Raw genomic sequence first — 12,246 nt, 5'->3', positions numbered from 1 at the left:
TTAATCACTGAGACTCCCACAGGGTTCAGTGTTAATCAGTGAGACTCCCATAGGGTTCAGTGTTAATCAGTGAGACTCCCATAGGGTTCAGTGTTAATCACTGAGACTCCCATAGGGTTCAGTGTTAATCACTGAGACTCCCATAGGGTTCAGTGTTAATCACTGAGACTCCCATAGGGTTCAGTGTTAATCAATGAGACTCCCATAGGGTTCAGTGTTAGTCACTGAGACTCCCATAGGGTTCAGTGTTAATCACTGAGACTCCCATAGGGTTCAGTGTTAATCACTGAGACTCCCACAGGGTTCAGTGTTAATCACTGAGACTCCCATAGGGTTCAGTGTTAATCACTGAGACTCCCACAGGGTTCAGTGTTAATCATTGAGACTCCCATAGGGTTCAGTGTTAATCAGTGAGACTCCCACAGGGTTCATTGTTAATCACTGAGACTCCCATAGGGTTCAGTGTTAATCACTGAGACTCCCACAGGGTTCAGTGTTAATCAGTGAGACTCCCATAGGGTTCAGTGTTAGTCACTGAGACTCCTATAGGGTTCAGTGTTAATCACTGAGACTCCCATAGGGTTCAGTGTTAATCACTGAGACTCCTACAGGGTTCAGTGTTAGTCACTGAGACTCCCACAGGGTTCAGTGTTAGTCACTGAGACTCCCACAGGGTTCAGTGTTAATCACTGAGACTCCCATAGGGTTCAGTGTTAATCACTGAGACTCCCATAGGGTTCAGTGTTAGTCAGTGAGACTCCCATAGGGTTCAGTGTTAATCACTGAGACTCCCATAGGGTTCAGTGTTAGTCAGTGAGACTCCCATAGGGTTCAGTGTTAATCACTGAGACTCCCACAGGGTTCAGTGTTAATCAGTGAGACTCCCATAGGGTTCAGTGTTAATCAGTGAGCCTCCCATAGGGTTCAGTGTTAATCAGTGAGCCTCCCATAGGGTTCAGTGTTAATCACTGAGACTCCCATAGGGTTCAGTGTTAATCACTGAGACTCCCATAGGGTTCAGTGTTAATCACTGAGACTCCCATAGGGTTCAGTGTTAATCAATGAGACTCCCATAGGGTTCAGTGTTAATCACTGAGACTCCCATAGGGTTCAGTGTTAATCACTGAGACTCCCATAGGGTTCAGTGTTAATCACTGAGACTCCCACAGGGTTCAGTGTTAATCACTGAGACTCCCATAGGGTTCAGTGTTAATCACTGAGACTCCCACAGGGTTCAGTGTTAATCACTGAGACTCCCACAGGGTTCAGTGTTAATCAGTGAGACTCCCATAGGGTTCAGTGTTAATCACTGAGACTCCCATAGGGTTCAGTGTTAATCACTGAGACTCCCATAGGGTTCAGTGTTAATCACTGAGACTCCCATAGGGTTCAGTGTTAATCAATGAGACTCCCATAGGGTTCAGTGTTAGTCACTGAGACTCCCATAGGGTTCAGTGTTAATCACTGAGACTCCCATAGGGTTCAGTGTTAATCACTGAGACTCCCACAGGGTTCAGTGTTAATCACTGAGACTCCCATAGGGTTCAGTGTTAATCACTGAGACTCCCACAGGGTTCAGTGTTAATCACTGAGACTCCCACAGGGTTCAGTGTTAATCACTGAGACTCCCACAGGGTTCAGTGTTAGTCACTGAGACTCCCATAGGGTTCAGTGTTGATCACTGAGACTCCCACAGGGTTCAGTGTTAATCAGTGAGACTCCCACAGGGTTCAGTGTTAATCACTGAGACTCCCATAGGGTTCAGTGTTAATCACTGAGACTCCCATAGGGTTCAATGTTAATCACTGAGACTCCCACAGGGTTCATTGTTAATCACTGAGACTCCCATAGGGTTTAGTGTTAATCACTGAGACTCCCACAGGGTTCAGTGTTAATCACTGAGACTCCCACAGGGTTCAGTGTTAATCGCTGAGACTCCCATAGGGTTCAGTGTTAATCACTGAGACTCCCACAGGGTTCAGTGTTAATCACTGAGACTCCCATAGGGTTCAGTGTTAATTGCTGAGACTCCCATAGGGTTCAGTGTTAATCACTGAGACTCCCACAGGGTTCAGTGTTAGCCACTGAGACTCCCACAGGGTTCAGTGTTAATCACTGAGACTCCCACAGGGTTCAGTGTTAATCGCTGAGACTCCCATAGGGTTCAGTGTTAGTCACTGAGACTCCCACAGGGTTCAGTGTTAATCGCTGAGACTCCCATAGGGTTCAGTGTTAATCACTGAGACTCCCACAGGGTTCAGTGTTAATCACTGAGACTCCCACAGGGTTCAGTGTTAGCCACTGAGACTCCCACAGGGTTCAGTGTTAGTCACTGAGACTCCCACAGGGTTCAGTGTTAATCACTGAGACTCCCATAGGGTTCAGTGTTAATCACTGAGACTCCCATAGGGTTCAGTGTTAATCACTGAGACTCCCACAGGGTTCAGTGTTAATCAGTGAGACTCCCACAGGGTTCAGTGTTAATCACTGAGACTCCCATAGGGTTCAGTGTTAATCACTGAGACTCCCATAGGGTTCAATGTTAATCACTGAGACTCCCACAGGGTTCATTGTTAATCACTGAGACTCCCATAGGGTTTGGTGTTAATCACTGAGACTCCCACAGGGTTCAGTGTTAATCACTGAGACTCCCACAGGGTTCAGTGTTAATCGCTGAGACTCCCATAGGGTTCAGTGTTAATCACTGAGACTCCCACAGGGTTCAGTGTTAATCACTGAGACTCCCATAGGGTTCAGTGTTAATTGCTGAGACTCCCATAGGGTTCAGTGTTAATCACTGAGACTCCCACAGGGTTCAGTGTTAGCCACTGAGACTCCCACAGGGTTCAGTGTTAATCACTGAGACTCCCACAGGGTTCAGTGTTAATCGCTGAGACTCCCATAGGGTTCAGTGTTAGTCACTGAGACTCCCACAGGGTTCAGTGTTAATCGCTGAGACTCCCATAGGGTTCAGTGTTAATCACTGAGACTCCCACAGGGTTCAGTGTTAATCACTGAGACTCCCACAGGGTTCAGTGTTAGCCACTGAGACTCCCACAGGGTTCAGTGTTAGTCACTGAGACTCCCACAGGGTTCAGTGTTAATCACTGAGACTCCCATAGGGTTCAGTGTTAATCACTGAGACTCCCATAGGGTTCAGTGTTAATCACTGAGACTCCCACAGGGTTCAGTGTTAATCAGTGAGACTCCCACAGGGTTCAGTGTTAATCACTGAGACTCCCATAGGGTTCAGTGTTAATCACTGAGACTCCCATAGGGTTCAATGTTAATCACTGAGACTCCCACAGGGTTCATTGTTAATCACTGAGACTCCCATAGGGTTTGGTGTTAATCACTGAGACTCCCACAGGGTTCAGTGTTAATCACTGAGACTCCCACAGGGTTCAGTGTTAATCGCTGAGACTCCCATAGGGTTCAGTGTTAATCACTGAGACTCCCATAGGGTTCAGTGTTAATCACTGAGACTCCCATAGGGTTCAGTGTTAATTGCTGAGACTCCCATAGGGTTCAGTGTTAATTGCTGAGACTCCCATAGGGTTCAGTGTTAATCACTGAGACTCCCACAGGGTTCAGTGTTAGCCACTGAGACTCCCACAGGGTTCAGTGTTAATCACTGAGACTCCCACAGGGTTCAGTGTTAATCGCTGAGACTCCCATAGGGTTCAGTGTTAGTCACTGAGACTCCCACAGGGTTCAGTGTTAATCGCTGAGACTCCCATAGGGTTCAGTGTTAATCACTGAGACTCCCACAGGGTTCAGTGTTAATCACTGAGACTCCCACAGGGTTCAGTGTTAGCCACTGAGACTCCCACAGGGTTCAGTGTTAGTCACTGAGACTCCCACAGGGTTCAGTGTTAATCACTGAGACTCCCATAGGGTTCAGTGTTAATCACTGAGACTCCCATAGGGTTCAGTGTTAATCACTGAGACTCCCACAGGGTTCAGTGTTAATCGCTGAGACTCCCATAGGGTTCAGTGTTAATCACTAAGACCCCCACAGGGTTCAGTGTTAATCACTGAGACTCCCTCAGGGTTCAGTGTTAATCACTGAGACTCCCATAGGGTTCAGTGTTAATCGCTGAGACTCCCACAGGGTTCAGTGTTAATCACAGAGACTCCCACAGGGTTCAATGTTAGTCACTGAGACTCCCACAGGGTTTAGTGTTAATCACTGAGACTCCCACAGGGTTCAGTGTTAAACATTGAGACTCCCACAGGGTTCAGTGTTAATCACTGACACTCCCTCTCACACTCACTCACACACTCACTCTCACACCCTCACACTCACTTTCACACTCTCGAACTCACTCTCACACTCATTCACACTCACACTCATTCTCACACTCACTCACTCTCACACTCAGTCACTCACTCACACTCACTCACACTCACTCACACACTCACTCACTCACACACTCACACACTCACACACACACTCTCACACTCACTCACACTCACTCACTCACACACTCACACACTCACTCACACTCACTCACACACTCACTCACACACTCTTACACTCACTCACACACTCTCACATTCACTCCCCCACTCACTCTCACACTCACTCCCCCACTCACGCTCACACACTCACACACACACTCACACACTCACACTCACTCACTCACACACACTCACAGTCACTCAATCACTCTCACACACTCACACACTCTCACACTCACTCACTCTCACACTCACTCCCAAACTCACACACACTCTCACACTCACGCTCACTCACTCTCACACTCATCCACTCTCACACTCACTCTCACACTCACCCACTCTCACACTCACTCTCACACTCACCCACTCTCACACTCACTCTCACACACCACCACTCACCACCACTCACCCACTCACTCACCCACTCACTCACTCGCTCACCCACTCACAATAACTCACTCAGACTCTCACACACTCTCACACTCTCACACTCACTCACACTCACTCACACACTCACTCTCACTCACTCACACAGACTCACTCACACTCACACACACTCACACACTCACTCACTCTTTCACACTCACTCACTCACACTCACTCACATACACTCACTCACTCTCACACTCACTCACACTCACTCTCTCAAACTCAGTCACACTCACACACACACTCTCACACTCACACTCACTCACTGTCTCACACACACACTCACACACTCACTCACACACACACGCTCACACTCACTCACTCTCACACTCACTCACACACTCACTCACACTCACTCACTCACACACTCACTCACACTCACTCACACACACACTCTCACACTCACTCTCACACTCACTCACTCACACACACTCACACTCACTCACTCTCACACTCACTCACACACTCACTCACTCACACTCACTCACTCACACACTCACTCACACTCACTCACACAAACACACTCTCACACTCACTTTCACACTCACTCACACTCACTCACACACACTCACTCACACTCACTCACTCACACTCACTCACTCACACTCACTCACTCACACACACTCACACACACTCACACACTCACTCACTCACACTCACTCACACACTCACTCACTCACACACACTCACTCTCACACTCACACACTCACTCACTCACACTCACTCACACACACACTCACTCACACACACTCACACACACACTCACTCTCACACTCTCACACTCACTCACACACACTCTCACACTCTCACTCACACTCACTCACACTCACTCACTCTCTCACTCACACACACTCACACTCACTCACTCTCACACTCACACACACTCACTCACACACACTCTCTCACACACACACACTCTCTCACACACACACACTCTCACACTCACTCACACACACTCTCACACTCACACACTCACTCACACTCACACACTCACTCACACTCACTCACACACACTCTCACTCACACTCACTCACACTCACTCACACTCACTCACTCTCTCACTCACACACACTCACACTCACTCACTCTCACACTCACACACTCACTCACACTCTCTCACACTCACTCACACACTCACTCACACTCACTCACACACTCACTCACACTCTCTCACACTCACTCACTCACACAAACTCTCACACTCACTCACACACTCACACGCACTCACTCACACACCCACACTCTCTCACACTCACTCACACACTCTCACACTCACTCACTCACACTCACTCACTCTCACACTCACACACACACTCACTCTCACACTTTCCCCGACTCTCATCCCCAGTCTCCCCTCTGCTGCTGCTGCCTCCGCAAGCAACAGGGATTCCACGTGACGCTCCAACCACTCCGCACTCCCACACCACATCGCGACCGCATAGCGCACATACAGCACCGCACTGGCAGTCTACATAGACTGTACACACTTATAGCGAGAGACGCACATTGCTGGCCACGTGGTTCAAGCCCTGGGTCTGGGTGTCTCTCGCTGTCTCTCTCAGGGGGTTCACGGTGGCCGTGTGGGAGACGCTGAGACCCTGGGGTCAGGGTTCAAGCCTTGGGTCTGGGTGTCTCTCGCTGTCTCTCTCAGGGGGTTCACAGTGGCCGTGTGGGAGACGCTGAGACCCTGGGGTCAGGGTTCAAGCCTTGGGTCTGGGTCTCTCTCTCAGGGGGTTCACGGTGGCCGTGTGGGAGACGCTGAGACCCTGGGGTCAGGGTTCAAGCCCTGGGTCTGGGTGTTTCTCTCTCTCTCAGGGGGTTCACAGTGGCCGTGTGGGAGACGCTGAGACCCTGGGGTCAGGGTTCAATCCCTGGGTCTGGGTGTCTCTCTCTCTCTCAGGGGGTTCACGGTGGCCGTGTGGGAGACGCTGAGACCCTGGGGTCAGGGTTCAAGCCCTGGATCTGGGTGTCTCTCTCTCAGGGGGTTCACAGTGGCCGTGTGGGAGACGCTGAGACCCTGGGGTCAGGGTTCAAGCCCTGGGTCTGGGTGTCTCTCTCTCTCTCAGGGGGTTACAGTGGCCGTGTGGGAGACGCTGAGACCCTGGGTTCAGGGTGCAAGCCCTGAGTCTGGGTGTCTCTCTCTCTCAGGGGGTTCACAGTGGCAGTGTGGGAGACACTGAGACCCTGGGTTCAAGCCCTGGTTGTGCGTCTCTCTCTGTGGCTTCGCCTGGTCTACAGGAGGTCGCCGGTTCGATCCCAGACCCTGGCAATGCCTGCTGCTGTAGATGTTGGAGTCTGCTTCTCTCTCTCTCTCTCACCGTGATGGTCGTGACCGAGTGGATTTCCCTCCGGGTCCATCCTCCGGGGTTGAACTCCCGCGTGTAGAGTGAACGCCTCTGCGCGTCTCGAGCAAGGCCGTAGCCATGGAGTAAACAAAACAAAAATCTAAATTTGAAAACGAATTTCCTGCCTAAAATCTAAACAAAATAAAATCACTAACACGTGAGATTGAGTTTTTATTGATTTTTTTAACAATAATGTCTAATTTCTTGCCGTGGTTTTCACGCCTGATGATGATTGCTTGTGTTGCAATAGAAACGTCGCGATTTATTTCATGGGTTTATTTTTTTTACTTATTTCCCTTCTACGTGGTGACTTTGCCGAAAGAACCAAGAATACACAGTCTGCTGTTAGTGTGGGTCTCTATGGGTCTCTGTGTGTCTCTATGGGTCTCTATGGGTCTCTATGGGTCTCTGTGTATCTCTATGTGTCTCTATGGGTCTCTATGGGTCTCTATGGTTTTATATGAGTCTCTTGATGTCTGTGGGTGTGTATGGCTCTCTGTTTGTGTGGGTCTCTATGGGTCTCTGTGTGTCTCTATGGGTCTCTATGGGTCTCTATGTGTCTCTATGTGTCTCTATGGGTCTCTATGGGTCTCTATGGGTCTCTATGGTTTTATATGAGTCTCTTGATGTCTGTGGGTGTGTATGGCTCTCTGTTTGTGTGGGTCTCTATGGGTCTCTATCGGTCTCTATGGGTCTCTATGTGTCTCTGTGGGTCTCTATGTGTCTCTGTGGGTCTCTGTGGGTCTCTATGGGTCTCTATGGGTCCCTATAGGCCTCTGTGTATCTCTATGGGTCTATGTGGGTCTCTATGGGTCTCTATGGGTCTCTGTGTATTTCTATGGGTCTCTATGGGTCTCTATGAGTCTCTGTGGGTCTCTATGGGTCTCTGTGTGTCTCTATGTGTCTCTATGGGTCTCTGAGTCTCTATGGGTCTCTATGGGTCTCTATGAGTCTCTATGGGTCTCTATGGGTCTCTGTGTGTCTCTATGTGTCTCTATGGGTCTCTGAGTCTCTATGGGTCTCTATGGGTCTCTATGAGTCTCTATGGGTCTCTATGGGTCTCTGTGTGTCTCTATGGGTCTCTATGGGTCTCTGAGTCTCTATGGGTCTCTATGGGTCTCTGTGTGTCTCTATGGGTCTCTATGGGTCTCTGTGGGTATCTGTGGGTCTCTGTGGGTCTCTATGGGTCTCTATGGGTCTCTATGAGTCTCTATGGGTCTCTATGAGTCTCTATGGGTCTCTGGGTCTCTGTGTGTCTCTATGGGCCTCTGGGTCTCTATGGGTATCTGTGGGTCTCTGTAGGTCTCTATGGGTCTCTATGGGTCTCTGTGTATCTCTGTGTGTCTCTCTGGGTGTCTATGGGTCTCTGTGTATCTCTGTGTATCTCTATGGGTCTCTGTGTGTCTCTATGGGTCTCTATGGGTCTCTTGATGTATGTGGGTGTGTATGACTTCTCTATCAGTCTGGGTCTCTATGGGTCTCTGTGTATCTCTATGGGTCCCTGTGGGTCTCTGTGTATATCTATGGGTCTCTATGTATCTCTATGGTCTCTATGGCTCTGTATGAGTCTCAGGATCGCTGTCGGTCTGTATGGGTCTCAATGGGTCTCTATGGGTCTCTATGGGTCTCTGTGTATCTCTTTGAGTCTCTGTGGGTCTCTGTGTATATCTATGGGTCTCTACAGTTCTATATGAGTCTCTGGATCTGTGTGGGTCTGTGTGGGTCTCTGTAGGTCTCTGTGGGTCTCTGTGGGTCTCTATGGGTCTCTGTGGGTCTCTATGGGTCTCAGTGTATCTCTATGGGTCTCTATGGGTCTCTATGGGTCTCTGTGTATCTCTATGGGTCTCTGTGGGTCTCTGTCTATCTCTATGGGTCTCTGTGGTTCTCTGTGGGTCTCTATGGATCTCTGTGGGTCTCTATGTATCTCTATGGGTCTCTGTGTATCTCTATGGGTCTCTGTGGGTCTCTGTCTATCTCTATGGGTCTCTGTGGTTCTCTGTGGGTCTCTATGGATCTCTGTGGGTCTCTGTGTATCTCTATGGGTCTCTGTGTATCTCTGTGGGTCTCTATGGTTTTATATGAGTCGCTGGACATTTGTGGGTCTGTGTGGATCTCTGTGGGTCTGTGTGGGTCTGTGTGGGTCTCTGTGGGTTTCTTTGGGTCTCTATGATTCTATATGAGTCTTTGGATCTCTGTGGGTCTATGTGGGTCTCTGTGGGTCTCACTCGATCACCTGCACACAGACAAAGACACCCCCAGGTAGCCTCTAACAGGATGTAGTGGCAAGTGGCTGTTAGCAGCGAGTATCAGCAGCAACGCCTCTGAAGTGGCCACACACACAGACAGGTGGGTTGGAGGGCCAGCAACACCACCACCACGCCCGTCCGCCTTTGTCTCTCCCAGCATCACACAAAGGCAAAGATCCCCCGTGTAGCCTCAACAGACTGTAGGGGCAAGTGCGCTTTGTTCGTAGAGAGTAGCAGCAGCAGCAACACACACACACCTGTAGAGAGACACACACACACATGTACACAGGTACACACACACACCTGTAGACACACACACCTGTAGACACACACACCTGTAGAGACACACACACACACCTGTAGACACACACACACTCACCTGTAGACACACACACACACCTGTAGTGACACACACACACACACCTGTAGACACACACTCACCTGTAGACACACACACACCTGTAGACACACACACACACCTGTAGTGACACACACACACACACCTGTAGACACACACACACCTATAGACACACACACACTCACCTGTAGACACACACACACACACCTGTAGATACACACACTCCTGTAGTGACACACACACGTGTAGACACACACACACACCTGTAGACACACACACACCTGTAGATACACACACACCTATAGACACACACACACCTGTAGAGACACACACCTATAGACACACACACACCTATAGACACACACACACCTGTAGAGACACACACCTATAGACACACACACACCTGTAGACACACACACCTGTAGAGACACACACCTATAGACACACACACACCTGTAGACACACACACACACCTGTAGAGACACACACACCTGTAGACACACACTCACCTGTAGAGACACACACACACCTGTAGACACACACACACATGTAGACACACACACACCTGTAGACACACACACACCTGTAGACACACACACACACCTGTAGACACACACCTGTAGACACACACCTGTAGACACACACCTATAGACACACACACACACCTGTAGACACAAACACCCCTATAGACACACACACACACCTATAGACACACACACCTGTAGACACACACACCTATAGACACACACACACCTGTAGACACACACACCTATAGACACACACACCTATAGACACACACACACACCTGTAGACACACACACACACACACACACCTATAGACACACACACACCTATAGACACACACACACACCTGTAGACACACACACACCTGTAGACACACACCTGTACACACACACACCTATAGACACACACACACCTATACACACACACCTGTAGAGACACACACCTATAGACACACACACACCTGTAGACACACACACACACACCTGTAGACACACACACACCTATAGACACACACACACCTATACACACACACCTGTAGAGACACACACCTATAGACACACACACACCTGTAGACACACACACACACACCTGTAGACACACACACACACACCTGTAGAGACACACACCTATAGACACACACACCTGTAGACACACACACACACACCTGTAGACACACACACACACACCTGTAGAGACACACACACCTATAGACACACACACACCTGTAGACACACACACACCTGTAGACACACACACACACTCACCTGTAGACACACACACACACACCTGTAGACACACACACACCTGTAGACACACACCCATAGACACACACACATACCTGTAGACACACACCTGTGGACACACACACACCTGTGGACACACGCACACATACTTGTAGGTGTGCGCGTGTGTGTGTGCGTGTGTTCTCAAAGGATCTATTGAGGTTATATTTGGCATTATACAGAGGTCGATGTTTAGATAACTTTATAAATACGCAGTTGCTAAGCACTGTTACAGACATCACCATCATCACCATCACCATCATCACCACCACCACCATCATCACCATCACCACCATCATCACCATCACCACCACCATCATCACCATCACCACCACCATCGTCACTATCATCACCATCACCACCACCATCATCACCACCACCATCATCACCATCACCACCTTCATCACCATCACCACCACCATCATCACCATCACCACCTTCATCACCATCACCACCACCATCATCACCATCACCACCACAATCATCACTATCACGACCATCACCCCCATCAGCATCATCATCACCATCACCACCTTCATCACCATCACCACCTTCATCACTATCACCACCATCATCACCATCATCACCATCACCACCACCATCATCACTGTTATCACCATCACCACCACCATCATCACCATCACCACCACCATCATCACCATCATCACCATCATCACCATCACCACCACCATCATCACCATCATCACCATCACCACCACCATCATCACTATCATCACCATCACCACCACCATCATCACCATCACCACCACCATCATCACCATAACCACCACCTTCATCACCATCACCACCACCATCATCACCATCACCACCACCATCATCACCATCACCACCTTCATCACCATCACCACCATCAGCATCATCACCACCACCATCATCACCACCATCACCATCACCACCACCATCGTGGTCATCACCATCATCACCACCGCTATCACCATTATCGCCCCCATCATCATCACCATCATCACCTACATCATCATCATCATCATCCCCGCCATCATCATCATCATCACCACCATCATCACCACCATTACCATCACCACCACCACCTTCATCACCATCACCACCACCATCAT

The sequence above is a fragment of the Petromyzon marinus genome, unplaced genomic scaffold (genome assembly GCF_048934315.1).
Source record: "Petromyzon marinus isolate PM22_M1 ecotype Great Lakes invasive population unplaced genomic scaffold, UKy_Petmar_22M1.pri1.0 PM_Scaffold_484, whole genome shotgun sequence".
Lineage (NCBI taxonomy): Eukaryota > Metazoa > Chordata > Hyperoartia > Petromyzontiformes > Petromyzontidae > Petromyzon > Petromyzon marinus.
Note: the sequence above shows the minus strand (reverse complement) of the source record.